This window comes from Carcharhinus amblyrhynchos, chromosome 2, assembly GCF_965287045.1.
Source record: "Carcharhinus amblyrhynchos chromosome 2, sCarAmb.v2.hapA, whole genome shotgun sequence".
Lineage (NCBI taxonomy): Eukaryota > Metazoa > Chordata > Chondrichthyes > Carcharhiniformes > Carcharhinidae > Carcharhinus > Carcharhinus amblyrhynchos.
The window spans coordinates 141,789,462-141,803,960 of record NC_137325.1 but is presented as its reverse complement, the minus strand read 5'-3'; positions in this window follow the sequence as shown (position 1 = coordinate 141,803,960).

The window sequence follows — 14,499 nt, the reverse complement described above, 5'->3', positions numbered from 1 at the left end:
GTAGGGCCTGGGTGGGATTGTGTTTGGTGCAGACTCGATGGGCCATCAGATTTCCTTCTGAATTTCCGTGGGATTTACTTCCCTAAAGGGCATTAGTGAACCAGATGGGTTTTCCCGCCAATCGACGGTGGTTTCATGGTCATCAGTAGATTCCTAATTCCAGATATTTTTTATTGATTTCAAATTCCACCGTCTGCCATGGTGGGATTCGAACCCTGGTCCCCCGGAACATTAGCTGAGTTTCTGGATTAATAGCCTAGTGATAATACCACCAAGCCATTGCCTCCCCTGTCAAAGAGAGAGGCAGCAGCAGTAGGACTAATGTGGCTAAAACCTTGCTGTGGGATAGTCAGAGAACCTGCCACAGCAACACGTTTTAAGCTCACCAGTTCGTAAGGTATAGGAGCAGAATTAGGCCATTCGGCCCATTGAGTCCGCTCCACCATTTGATCAGGGCTGATAGCGTCCTCGTCCCCATTTTCCTACCTGCTCCCCATGACCCATTACCAATTAAAAATCTGTCTAACTCCTCCTTAAGTTTACTCACTGTCCCAGCACCCACTGCACTTTGGGGCAGCGAATTCCACAGATTCACAACCCTTTGGGAGTAGTTTCTCCTCAACTCTGTTTTAAATTTGCTACCCCTTAGCCTAAGACTGTGACCTCTCGTCCTAGAATGTCCCACAAGAGGAAGCAACTGCTCCATGTCTACTTCATCCAAACCTTTCATCATCTTGTACACCTTAATTCGATCTCATTCTTCTAAATTGCAGAGAATATAGGCCTAGTGGAAACACTTTATGGGAGAGACCATCTTGTGACAGCACAGGACTGATCCCATCAAGGATCCTGAAGAGTGCAGTTGAACAGAGGGATCTGGGAATACAGGTACAGAATTCCCTAAAAGTGACTTCACAGGTGGATAGGGTCGTAAAGAGTGCCTTTGGTACATTGGCCTTTATAAATCGGAGTATCGAGTCTAAAAGTTGGAGTGAATTGGTAAAGTTATATAATGATGTGGAGATGCCGGCGTTGGACTGGGGTAAACACAGTAACACAGTGTTGTCAGACTTCTTACAAGGTTATATAAGGCATTAGTGAGGCCGAATGTAGAGTATTGTGTACAGTTTTGGTCACCTAGTTACAGGAAGGATGTAAATAAGGTTGAAAGAGTGCAGAGAAGGTTCACAAGGATGTTGCCGGGACTTGAGAAGCTGAGTTACAGAGAGAGATTGAATAGGTTAGGGCTTTATTCCCTGGAGTGTAGAAGAATGAGGGGAGATTTGATAGAGGTGTATAAGATTTTGATGGGTATAGATAGAGTGAATGCAAGCAGGCTTTTTCCACTGAGGCTAGAGGAGAAAAAAACCAGAGGGCATGGGTTAAGGATGAAAGGGGAAAAGTTTAAAGGCAATATCTGGGGGGGGCTTCTTCGTGCAGAGAGTGGTGGGAGAGTGGAATGAGCTGCCAGATAAATGCGGGGTCACTTTTAACATTTAAGAAAAACTTGGGCGGGTTCATGGATGATGACAGCGACAGATCAGCCATGATCTTATTGAATGGCGGGGCAGGCTCGAAGGGCTGGATGGCCTACTCCTGCTCCTATTTCTTATGTTCTTATGTTCTTATGAGAGGGGTGTGGAAGGATATGGTCCAAGTGCAGGTCAGTGGGACTAGGCAAAAAAATGGTTTGGCAACAGACAAGAGGGGGCATAAGGCCAGTTTCTGAGCTGTAATTTTCTATGGTTTCTATGGACCCTCGGTATTTAAATCTTTGATATAAATAGTATAATTAACCTATCACTCCAAAACTGTAGCAGCAGGAAGCCGAGTTTGCAGAACATATGCACATCGACAAGTTATTTAATTATGAGTAATTAGCAGCTATTTGGGTGTCAGAGCTTGCTGATTTGGTATCACTGTCACCTCTGAAACATGAATCTGAAGTTTGAGGGTTGGCGCCCACGTCAGCACGTAACCCATCCCCGCCAACCCAACATGGCCGCTGCCATCTTACGCTCAACTGAGCGCCGATTGGCAGACAAGTCCTGCCTTGAATAGCTGTCAGCCAATGAGCTTCTCGAGGCAGAGAGCTGCAGTGGCCAGGAGAGGTACTGCGGTGCGGTATTTCAGGTACCTACCGAGGGGTCCCAGGAGTAGGAGGGTAGGAGATGCCTTAGGGAGTCAGGAGGTGGCAGGGAGTTGGGAGGGGGGAAGTGGGGGGGGGGGGTGCGATCTTGTGCCTTTAAGAAATGTTTTTTATGTAAGGTCTGTTGGAACAGTTTTTTTTTAATTACCTGCAAACTGGATCCTGAACTTCCTAAATGACAGACCACAGTCAGTAAGAATAGGCGACAATACCGCCTCCACGATGCACAACAAGGCTGTGTTCTCAGCCCCCTACTATACTCCTTATACACCTATGACTGTGCGGCCAAATTCCCCTCCAATTTGATTTTCAAGTTTGCTGATGACACCACCGTAGTGGGTCGGATCTCAAACAATGATGAGACAGAGTTACAGGAATGAGATAGAGAATCTGGTGAACTGGTGCGGCAACGATAATCTCTCCCTCAATGTCAACAACAGGAAGGAGATTGTCATCGACTTCAGGAATCGTAAAGGAGAACATGTCCCAGTCTTCATCAATGGGGACAAAGTAGAAAGGAGCAAGAGCTTCAAGTTTTTGGGTGTCCCGATCACCAACAACCTGTCCTGATCCCCCCTCATGCTGACACTATAATTAAGCAAGCCCACCAATGCCTCTACTTTCTCAGAAGACTAAAGAAATTTGGCATGTCAGCTACAACTCTCATCAACTTTCACTGATGTACCATAGAAAGCATTCTTTCTGGTTGTATCACAGCTTGGTATGGGCTCCTGCTCTGCCCAAGATCACAAGGATCTACAAAAGGTCGTGAATGTTGCCCAATGTGTCACGTGAACTAGCCTCCCATCCATTGACTCTGCCTACACTTCCTGCTGCCAGCATAATCGAGGACCCCACGCACCCCGGATATTCTCTCTTCCACCTACATCCAATGGAAAAAAGATACGAAAGTCTGAGGTCACTTACCAACCAACTCAAGAACAGCTTCTTCCCTGTTGCTGTCAGACTTTTGAATTCAACTTAAAACTTGCATTAAGTTGATCATTCTCTACACCCTAGCTATGACTGTAACACTTCATTCTGTACTCTTTCCTTTCCTTCTCTAAGAGTGGTATATTTTATCTGTATAGCGCGCAAGAAACAATACTTTTCACTGTAGGTTAATACATGTGACAATAACAAATCAAACCAAAGACCATTCTTCTATATACAGCAGCACTGTGGTGTTACTGCAGCAGCATAATTGATCTTAATTTGTGATGATGTTGGTTTTAAGCGAAAGTAATGCAGAGTTCTGTTATGTTGAGTTTCCTTCTGGGATATTGCAGAGTAGGTTTGTTGACCATATGACTGATGGAAGCTACGCTTTCAGAGAACTCAAGGCAGTCTGCTTTCTGAGATCTTTAGAGAGATGTATCTTTATATCTTGCTCTGTTTGAAGGGCAAACTGGAATCTGCCAAAGAAATAAGCCTTTTTCTTTGAGATTCTACTGTTTGGGGGATGTACCTTTCTCTGGAAGTTGATGTATGAGAATTAGAAGGTGGATTTCTGTCTGGATCGCTGTATAGAAGTGTCAAAAGGCTGGAAGTGTAGTAGCCATGTAAGGACATTTGGTTTTCAGGGCCAGTGGAGTCCAATCACCACGGCTGCTCTTACTTTCAAATTTAGTAGCCATCTGAGGATTCTAAAGAAGGGATTAATGTTTATGTTGGGTTAAAGAACAGAGAACAATACAGCACAGGAAACAGGCCCTTCGGCCCTCCAAGTCTCATTGGTCCAACTAGACCATTCGTTTGTATCTCTCCATTCCCAGTCTGCTCATGGGACTATCCAGGTAAGTCTTAAATGATCCCAGCGTGTCCGCCTCCACCACCCTACTTGGCAGTGCATTCCAGGCCCCCACCACCCTCTGTGTAAAAAACGTCCCTCTGATATCTGAGTTAAACCTCGCCCCCCCTCACCTTGAACCCGTGACCCCTTCATAATTTTATACACCTCTATTAGGTCTCCCCCCATTCTCCATCTTTCCAGGACCCCAGTCTACCCAATCTCTCCTCATAGCTAATTCTGTGTTCTGGCAATGCCGCAAGTTTAGAGTTCTCACCCTCATGTTCTAATGGTGCCGTGGCCCATTCCTCATCTCTGTGACCTGCTTTAGCCCCACACAGCTCCAGGAACACGGCACTCCCTCAGTTCTGGCCTTTGAGCAACCCCTCATTCTCCTTTACCACTCCCCCTCCCTCACTCACCCCCCATAGCTAGCTGCTTATTTTAGCATTCCAGACACCAAGCAACAAAATTCCTTCTCCTCCTCTTTACCGCTCCTTCAAGAACTTCCTTAGACCCATAAAAGCAAATGACTGCGGATGCTGGAATCTGAAACCAAAAGAGAAAACGCTGGAAAATCTCAGCAGGTCTGGCAGCATCTGTAAGGAGAGAAAAGAGCTGACGTTTCGGGTCCAGATGACCCTTTGTCAAAGATAACCCTCCTTAAACCCAATCTGTCCTGCACCATGGGCGGCACGGTGACACAATGGTTAGCACTGTTACCTCACAGTGGCGGAGACCTGGGTTCGATTCCTGGCTTGGGTCATTGTTTGTGTGGAGTCTGCATATTCTCCCCGTGTCTACGTGGGTTTCCTCCAGGTGCTCCCATTTCCTCCCTCAGTCTGAAAGACGTGCTGGTTAAGGTGCATTGGCCATGCTAAATTCTCCCTCAGTGTACCCGAACAGGTGCCAGAGTGTGGCAACGAGGGGATTTTCACAGTAACTTCATTGCAGTGTTAATGCAAGCTTACTTGTGACACTAATAAACTTAAACCAATTTCTCCTTAGTGACCACACCTGTGCAACCCGGAGGTACTTTTTGCTGTGAGTGCTTTCTCCGTACGTCCAAAAACCAAACATAAAAATCTCACTGACCTTCCACATGGGAAGTCTGTGTCCCGAGCCAACTTGACTTAACATAGAACATAGAACATAGAACATTACAGCGCGGAACAGGCCCTTCGGCCCACAATGTTGCGCCGACCAGTCTTATTTTTAAAAAAAAACATTGACCCACTAATCTAAACCAATCCCTTTTCGTCCATAAACCTATCCACCAATCTCTTAAACGCCCCCAAACTAGGCGCATTTACAACTGCAGCAGGCAGGGCATTCCAGTCCCTCACCACCCTCTGGGTAAAGAACCTGCCCCTGACATCCGTCCTATAACTACCCCCCCTTAATTTAAAGCCATGCCCCCTCGTGCTAGATTTCTCCATCCGAGGAAACAGGCTATCACCATCCACCCTATCTAAACCTCTAATCATCTTATATGTTTCTATAAGATCCCCTCTTAGCCGCCTTCTTTCCAGTGAAAACAACCCCAAATCCCTCAGTCTCTCCTCATAGGACCTCCCCTGCATACCAGGCAACATCCTGGTAAGCCGAGACAAACCTCACCAACCGCGTGTGACCATGTCCTGTGGGAAATCCAGGTATTTGTCTGCAATGCTTCCCTGTAGTGAAGAGGTCAAAAAGACCATTAGATACCCCAGCTTAGGCTATTGTAGTGTAAGCAGACGTGGACGTACTGTTTTATGTATTCATTCATGGGACATGGGTCTTGCTGGCTGGCCAGCATTTATTATCCATTACTAGTTGCCCTTGAACTGAGCGACTTGCTGGGCCATTTCAGAGGGCAGTTGAGAGTCAACCACATTGCTGTGGCTCTGGAGTCACATGTAGGCCAGACCGGGTAAGGACGGCAGATTTCCTTCCCTAAAGGACATTAGCGAACCAGATGGGTTGACCCGAAATCGACAATGGTTTCATGGTCATCAGTAGATTCTTAATTCTAGATATTTTTTACTGAATTTAAATTCCATCAGCTGCCGTGACGGGATTCGAACCTGGGGTCCCCAGAACATTCTGGATTTATAGTCCAGCGATTATACCACCGGGCCATCGCCTCTCCTATATACGATATCCAAAAACCAAAATGATCTGAAATACAAAAAATAATGGGCCCTGAAGATTTTGTATAAAAGATAATTAGATTCAGGAAGAATGTTCCCAATGGTGGGGGAGCCCAGAACTAGGGGTCATAGTTTGAGGATAAGGGGTAAACCTTTTAGAACTGAGGTGAGGAGAAATTTCTTCACCCAGGGGGTGGTGAATGTGTGGAATTCACTCCCACAGAATGGAGTTGAGGCCAAAACATTGTCTGATTTCAAGAAGAAATTAGATATAGCTCGTGGGGATAAAGAGATCAAGGGATATGGGAGAAATAGGGAGTCAGGATATTGAATTAGATGATCAGCCATGATCAGAATGGGCGGCACAGTGGCCCAGAGGTTAACATTGCTGCCTCACAGCGCCAGGGGCCCGGGTTCAATTCTGGCCTCGGGCGACTGTCAGTGTAGAGTTTGCACATTCTCACCATGTCTGCGTGGGTTTCCTCCAGGTGCTCCAGTTTCCCCCCACAGTCCAAAGATATGCAGGTCATGTTGATTGCCCAAGCTAAATTGCCCCTTAATGTCAGAGGGATTCGCGGGGTGAGAAGAAATTTAGCTGTAACATGGTGTTATGGGGTTAGGGCCTGGGTGGGATCGGTGCAGACTCAATGGGCTGAATGACACTGGAGGGATTCTATGAAAATGAATGGTGGGGCAGGTTAAAATGGCCAAATGGCCTACTCCTACTTCCAGTCTCTAAAATCGATCGGAAGTTGTTATTGTTCGAATCACCCATCCCTCTGTGGGTAATATTGACTTGGACTCAGTCTGGCTTTCTTCCAATGAGCAACAAATGTCCAATTGGTTTCAAAAGGCCATGATGATTTAACAATTCGCTCCTTAATTGTTTCAACATCTCACGCCTGAAGTCACTCATAAACGCTAAATTAGTAGACCATGTTAGCACTTTGTATGAACAATCCATGCGAGACGGTGAGTGGCAGTGGAATCAATAACAATTTCGCTATTTTAATTGCATACACCTCACGCAAGAAGCAATTCCAAGAATTGAGAAACTTTGAATCTGTATTTTTCATTCGTGGGTTGTGGGGGTCGCTGGCTGGGCCAGCATTTATTGCCCATCCCCAATTGCCCCTTGAGAAGCTGCGTGGCAGTTCCCCCCTTGAACCCTCTCAGTCAGTGTGGCTTATGGATTTCTATAGCAGCTTTGATACAAACACATGACCTGCCTTAGAGGGTCAGTTAACTCAGTTGGCTGCTTTGTGACACAGAGTGATGCCAACAGCAAGGGTTCAGTTCAATTACGGGCAGCACGGTGGCACTGTGGTTAGCACCGCTGCCTCACAGCACCAGGGATCCGGGTTCAATTCCTGGCTTGGATCACCGTTTGGGTGGAGTTTGCACATTCTCCCCGTGTCTGTGTGGGTTTCCTCTGGGTGCTCCGGTTTCCTCCCACAGTCTGAAAGATGTGCTGGTTAGGTGCATTGGCCGTGCTAAATTCTCCTTCAGTGTACCTGAACAGGCGCCAGAGTGTGGCGACTAAGGGATTATCACAATAACTTCATTGCAGTGTTAATGTAGGCCTTGTGACTAATAAATAAAATTTACTTTGGGTCACTGTCTGTGTGGAGTCTGCATGTTCTCCCCATATTTGTGTGTGTTTCCTCTGGGTGCTCCAGTTTCCTCCCACAGTCCAAAAGATGTGCTAGTTGGGTGCGTTGGCCATGCTAAATTCTCCCTCAGTGTACCCGAACAGGCGCAGGAGTGTGGTGACTAGGGGATTTCCATCATAATTTCATGGCCTCTAATGCTATGGGACACCAAGACTACATTGGCCACATACACTGGGGAGTTCTTACATATTTTTGGGACCACTGTAATCCCAGTTACATATGGGTAACAAACAGACTGTCCAATTCCCCTTAATAGTTGTGCAAGGACCGGGGCCCAACGCTTTGTGAAGGGACTGGCTGCAGAAAATCGACCTGGATTGGCAACAGATCTTTAAAATGGTTGCAGGCAATGTATGCAAAATCATTAGGAAGTATCCGAATGTGTTCCAAGAAGGCCTTGGGAAGATAGGAGGCGCTAGGGCCAAGATCTACGTGTAGCCAGAGGCCCGACCGAAATACTTCAAGGTATGACCAGTCTCCTTTGCCCAATGTGCCAAAGTAGAGGCTGAATTGGAATGTCTAGAGGTGTGATGCACCCAGTACCATTTGCTGCATGGGTCACGCCAGAAGGAACACAATGAAGCTTAGATCTTTCCCATGTCTCATAAATTTCGACCCAACTTGTCAACTCTGCTGGCACCTCTCCAAATACTGCTTAAAATAATCAGAAATGGTCGTGGCAAATGCCACAAAATAAAGCCTTTGCAAGTAGCTAACAATATATACTAGCCTGTTTTGATCCCCTGACACCACTCATTGCAACCTGCGATACCTCCCCCAGTGGGATAGGAGCATGTATTATGGCACTACTGGGGCGATGGGACAGAACCTTTCATCGTGTACTGTTTCATTTGATTTGATTTATTATTGTCACATGTATAAGTATCCAGTGAAAAGTATTGTTTCTTGCGTGCTGTACAGGCAAAGCATAGAGAAGGAAAGGAGAGAATGCAGAATGTAATATTACAGCCATAGCTAGGGTGTGGAGAAAAATCAACTTAATATAAGGTGAGCCCATTCAACAGTCTGACAGCAGCAGGGAAGAAGCTGTTCTTGAGTCGGTCAGTACATGACCTCAGACTTTTGTATCTTTTTCCCGACGGAAGAAGGTGGAAGAGAGAATGTCTGGGGTGCGTGGGCTCCTTAATTATGCTGGCTACTTTGCCAAGACAGTGGGAAGTGTAGACAGAGCCAATGGATGGGAGGCTGGTTTGCGTGATGGATTGGTGATGTACAGAGGAAATACGCCCACATCGATAAAGAAAGTTTGGCCATGAAAACATATATCAGCATTTCATCATATTAACTGACCACAATCCTCTGTTGGGTCTCTTCAAGGAAGACAAGGTTATTCCTCTCATTGCGTCAGCCCAGATCCAACACTAGGCGCTGTCATTAGTTGACGATGAATATACCTTAGAATATCATCCAGGGAGACGTGTTGCCACCTTGGATACCTTAAATCTGCTGTTGTTACCCACCCGACTGCCTTCTCCTCTGAAGATGGGTGAAGTTGTCATGGCTCTGGACTTCATGGACACGCTGCCAGTATTGGCCAAGCAAATCCAGGCATGGACACACATTACAAATAATTAGAAATATATTTCTTAAAGGCACAGTAGCGTCACAGTGAGAGTAGAGCCGATGTTTCGAGTCTGGATGATCCTTTGTCAGAGCTCTGACAAAGGGTCATCCAGATTCGAAACGTTGGCTCGATTCTCTCCCCACAGCTGCTGTTAGATCTGCTGAGGTTTTCCAGCGCTTTCTGTTTCTCTTTCTCTTACCCATTACTTCTCCGTGGTTGTCCTCACCCATTCTCGGCAGCTCTTAGCAGCGGCCCCTCAAATTCCTCACATTGAATTTGTCTAGGCATCCGGGAAAATGATGAAAATAAGTCCTGAGCATTTAGATCAAATAATCACATGGAAGCAGAGAACTGGAGTATTACAGAAAAAGGGAACTCTGTTTCTCTAATCACTAAGACTCTACAGTGCAGATGCAGGCAATTCGGCCCATCGAGTCATCACTGACTCTCTGACAGAGCATCCCACCCAGACCCTGTAACCTCTCACATTTCTTCTACTAATCCCTCTTACCTACAGATCTTTGGACACTAAAGGGCAATTTACCCTGGCCAATGCAGCTAACCTGCACATCTTTCACACTGTGGGGAGAAAATCGGAGCACCTGGAGGAAACCCACGCAGGCACGGGGAGAATGTGCAAACTCCACACAGACAGTGAACCCAGGACGGAATTGAACCCGGGTCCCTAGCACAGTGAGGCAGCAGTGCTAACTACTGTGCCACCATGGTGCCAATGTTGAACATTAAATATGTTTCCACAATTGGACAGCACTTGCTGAATGATGCCAAGTGTGCTAAGAGTTACACTTGCAACCAGTTTAATACTGCCAGTCGGGCTGGCTCACTTACACTTGCTGGAGGCTGCATATGCATAGGGACTTGTCCCCAATAGGCAAATAAACATGGAGTCATAGAGGTTTACAGCATGGAAACAGCTAGTCCCAATTGCCCATGTTTAGCCCAGATCCCTCTGTACCCATCTTACCCATATAACTGTTTAAATGCTTTCTAAAAGACAAAATTGTACCCAGCTGCACTACTATATCTGGCAGCTCATTCCAGACACTCACCACCCTCTATGTGAAAAAATTGCCCCTTTGGACCCTTTTGTATCTCTCCCCACTCACCTTATACCTGTGTCCTCTAGTTTTAGACTCTCCTACTTTTAGGAAAAGATGTTGACAATCCAACTGATCTATGCCCCCCCCATTATTTTATAGACCTCTATAAGATCACCCTTAAGTTTCCTACGTTCCAGAGGACAAAAGTCCCAGTTATTGCGATTTTCCGGATTAAACAAATATTGGGGAGTCGGGGTGATCGAAACAATATTACCCAGGCTCATTTTCAATGGCAATGCCTGAATCAATCAGGGATGAATTGACCATCAATCTTCACCCTTATCTTACCCAATATAAACTGTTGCTCCCTTTGAAATCTGGTATTCTTGCAACTGTCCTGATGAGTGCAAGATGAAAAACTTCTACGGCATGGCTCCTTTTTCAGAAATACCCATTCAGATCCATCGGGCCTTGATATTTCACCCACTCCTGGTCCCATAGGACCCGTCCCTGTTTCTCCATTGTTAAGTAGTTGCGATTAATCACACGTTGATGGAGGACGTTAGCAGGGTGCTAACACTTGAGGATATACAAAGAGATACTTACTGAAGGGGCAACGTGGCTGCACTAGGAGGTGTATGCTTGAAAATAAATGTAAGACCGAGTAAAGATTAGTTGCACTATCACCTTTCATCAACTGGCTGTCTGGAATACATCACACACATAGAACATAGAACATAGAACATTACAGCGCAGAACAGGCCCTTCGGCCCACGATGTTGCGCCGACCAGTTACAAAACAATGACCCACTAACCTAAACCAATCCCGTCTCGTCCATAAACCTATCCACGGATCTCTTAAACGCCCCCAAACTAGGCGCATTTACAACTGCAGCAGGCAGGGCATTCCAATCCCTTACCACCCTCTGGGTAAAGAACCTGCCCCTGACATCCGTCCTATAACTACCACCCCTTAATTTAAAGCCATGCCCCCTCGTGCTAGATTTCTCCATCAGAGGAAAAAGGCTATCACTATCCACCCTATCTAAACCTCTAATCATCTTATATGTTTCAATAAGATCCCCTCTTAGCCGCCTTCTTTCCAGTGAAAACAACCCCAAATCCCTCAGCCTCTCCTCATAGGACCTCCCCTCCATACCAGGCAACATCCTGGTAAACCTCCTCTGCACCCTCTCCAAAGCCTCAACGTCCTTCCTGTAATGTGGGGACCAGAACTGCACACAGTACTCCAAGTGCGGCCGCACCAGAGTTGTGTACAGTTGCAACATGACGCTGCGACTCCTAAATTCAATCCCCCTACCAATAAACACCAAGACACCGTATGCCTTCTTAACAACCTTATCTACTTGACTCCCAACTTTCAGGGATCTATGTACACATACACCTAGATCCCTCTGCTCATCCACACTATTCAAAGTCCTCCCGTTAGCCCTATACTCGACACATCTGTTATTCCTACCAAAGTGAATTACCTCACACTTCTCCGCATTAAATTCCATCCGCCACCTCGCGGCCCAGCTCTGCAACCTTTCTAAGTCACCCTGCAAACTATGACACCCTTCCTCACAATCTACCACACCTCCGACTTTGGTGTCATCAGCAAACTTACTAATCCACCCAACTATACCCTCATCCAGATCATTAATAAAAATTACAAACAGCAGTGGCCCCAAAACAGATCCCTGAGGCACACCTCTCTCACATTGAGACGTTTATGCTCTCGTTTCTGTGCTGTTAAGGAGCTCAGTTCAATTGAATGTAACGCTGACATCAATGAATGTTATTCATTAGAGCTTTGTACTCTCAGTCTCTCAGACTGGGAGCAAGTGGTTCCAGTGCCACAAATCTTTTCTGGTTTAACTTTGAAGGCAGATGAAAGGCCCAACAGGGATCCCATCTTAGAGGATGCTGAGCTGGAGAATCACCCAAATCAGATGCAAAAGGAAGGAAAAAGACTCGCAAGTGCACCCAAGATAGAATAAGTGAATCTCTTTGAATTCGGCATGTTACAATGGGCCGTTCCTTCACAATGGCCCTGCTGGGATTATTCTCAGCGAATCTATTCCTGCGTCTTCTGGGAGCTTTATTCTCTGCCTGCAGTCCCAGTCCTTGAGAGATCTCTTGCTACTTACCCTCCATTCCTTGCCGCACACGAAACTGAGAGTTCAGACAGTTGCAGAGTATTGATCCGCATCCAAAGCATTAGAACATCTGTTTGAAACAACGGCATTGCTTGTCACGCACACACTGCCGGGTGGAATTTGAGTTTGAGGCCTGCAGAGGGCCCTGGTGAAATGATCACTATCTGAAGCCCCAATCTGTGCAGCAATGCGCTTGGAAACCCCGTGAGAATAACACTATTTGCTTTAACGAGCTTCCAGCAGTTTCCACTGATGAAATTTATTGCCCAACTGAGTTCCGAATGCGCATTGAGACATTGCTCAGTGCACGCGCTGATGAATTGTGTCTCTCCTATCGCAGTAGGCTTTGAGGAACTTGCGGGGGCTGCTGGTTGACGCAACACAATGTGCTGTTGACTGTGCCCAAGGGGGTGGCACAGTGGCTAGCTCTGCCGCCTCACAGCACCAGGGACCCGGGTTCAATTCCGACCTCGGATCGCTGTCTGTGCAGAGGCTGCACATTCTCCCCGTGTCTGCGTGGGTTTCCTTCGGATGCTCCGATTTCCTCCCACACTCCAAAGATGTGCAGCTATGTACACCCTAGCCGTGACTGTAACACTACGTTCTGCACTATCTCCCTTCCTTCTCTATGAACAGTATGCTTTGTCTGTACAGCGTGCAAGGAACAACACTTTTCACTCTATGCTAATACATGTGACAATAATAAATCAAATCAAAAAATAAATCAAAAGGTTAGGTGGATTGGCCATGCTAAATTGGCCCTTTTTGTCAGGAGGATTAGCAGGATAAATATGTGGGGTTACGGAGGCAGGGCCTGGGTAGGATTGTGGTCAGTGCAGACACGATGGGCTGAATGGCCTCCTTCTGCACTGTAGGATTCTATGATTCCATAAGGATTGAGAAGCACGGATAGATTTTTATTTCGGAAGGGAAATGGTGAGACAAGATGGGTGCGAATTTTGCTATACTCGCCATCAACAGCTCACCCTTGATTCAGGTTTTTAAGAACATAAGAACATAAGAAATAGGAGCAGGAGTAGGCCAACTAGCCCTTCGAGCCTGCCCCACCATTCAATAAGATCATGGCTGATCTGAAGTGGATCAGTTCCACTTTCCCACCCTCTCCCCATAACCCTTAATCCCCTCTCTTATCAAAAACCCATCAACCCGCGTCTTAAAAATATTTAGCGAGGCAGCCTCCACCACTTCAACGGGCAGAGAATTCCAGAGATTCACCACCCTTTGAGTGAAGAAGTTCCTCCTCAACTCCGTTCTAAACCGCTCCCCCTTTATCTTGAGGCTGTGCCCCCTAGTCCTACTGTCCTTTCTGAGTGGGAAGAGTCTCTCCACCTCTATCCTATCCATCCCATTCATCATCTTATACGTCTCAATGAGATCTCCCCTCATTCTTCTAAACTCTAACGAGTACAAGCCTAGTTTATTCAGCCTTTCCTCATAGCTCAACCCCCTCAACTCCGGCATCAGCCTAGTAAACCTCCTCTGCACTCCCTCCAAGGCCAAAATATCCTTGGTCATGACCTTCTGCCAGGGTCTTCACGTGACTCAACAGGCCAATTTTCAACCTGTAGACCACTAGGGCGGGGTGTCCCTCAAGGTTGTGGGGGCCTGGAATGCCAGACTATTTCCTTTCCTTCCCTTCTCTGCTGCCACTCTCCTCATTAAGACACTGGGTCTCAGAGAGTGAGACAGCTTGATGGTCAAGTTGTCACCATCCTGAATGATTGGAAGTAAGCACTTCCTGGACACTCATATCATACTTCATGGAGAGGTTCAGAGTGTCTTTATGCTCTCTAGTTTTAGACTCCCCTACTATTGGGAAAAGATATTAACTATCTATCTGATCAATGCTTCTCATTATTTTATAGACCTTTCTAAGGTCAGCCTCCTATCAGCCATCAGCTTCCTACACTCCAGAGAAAAAAGT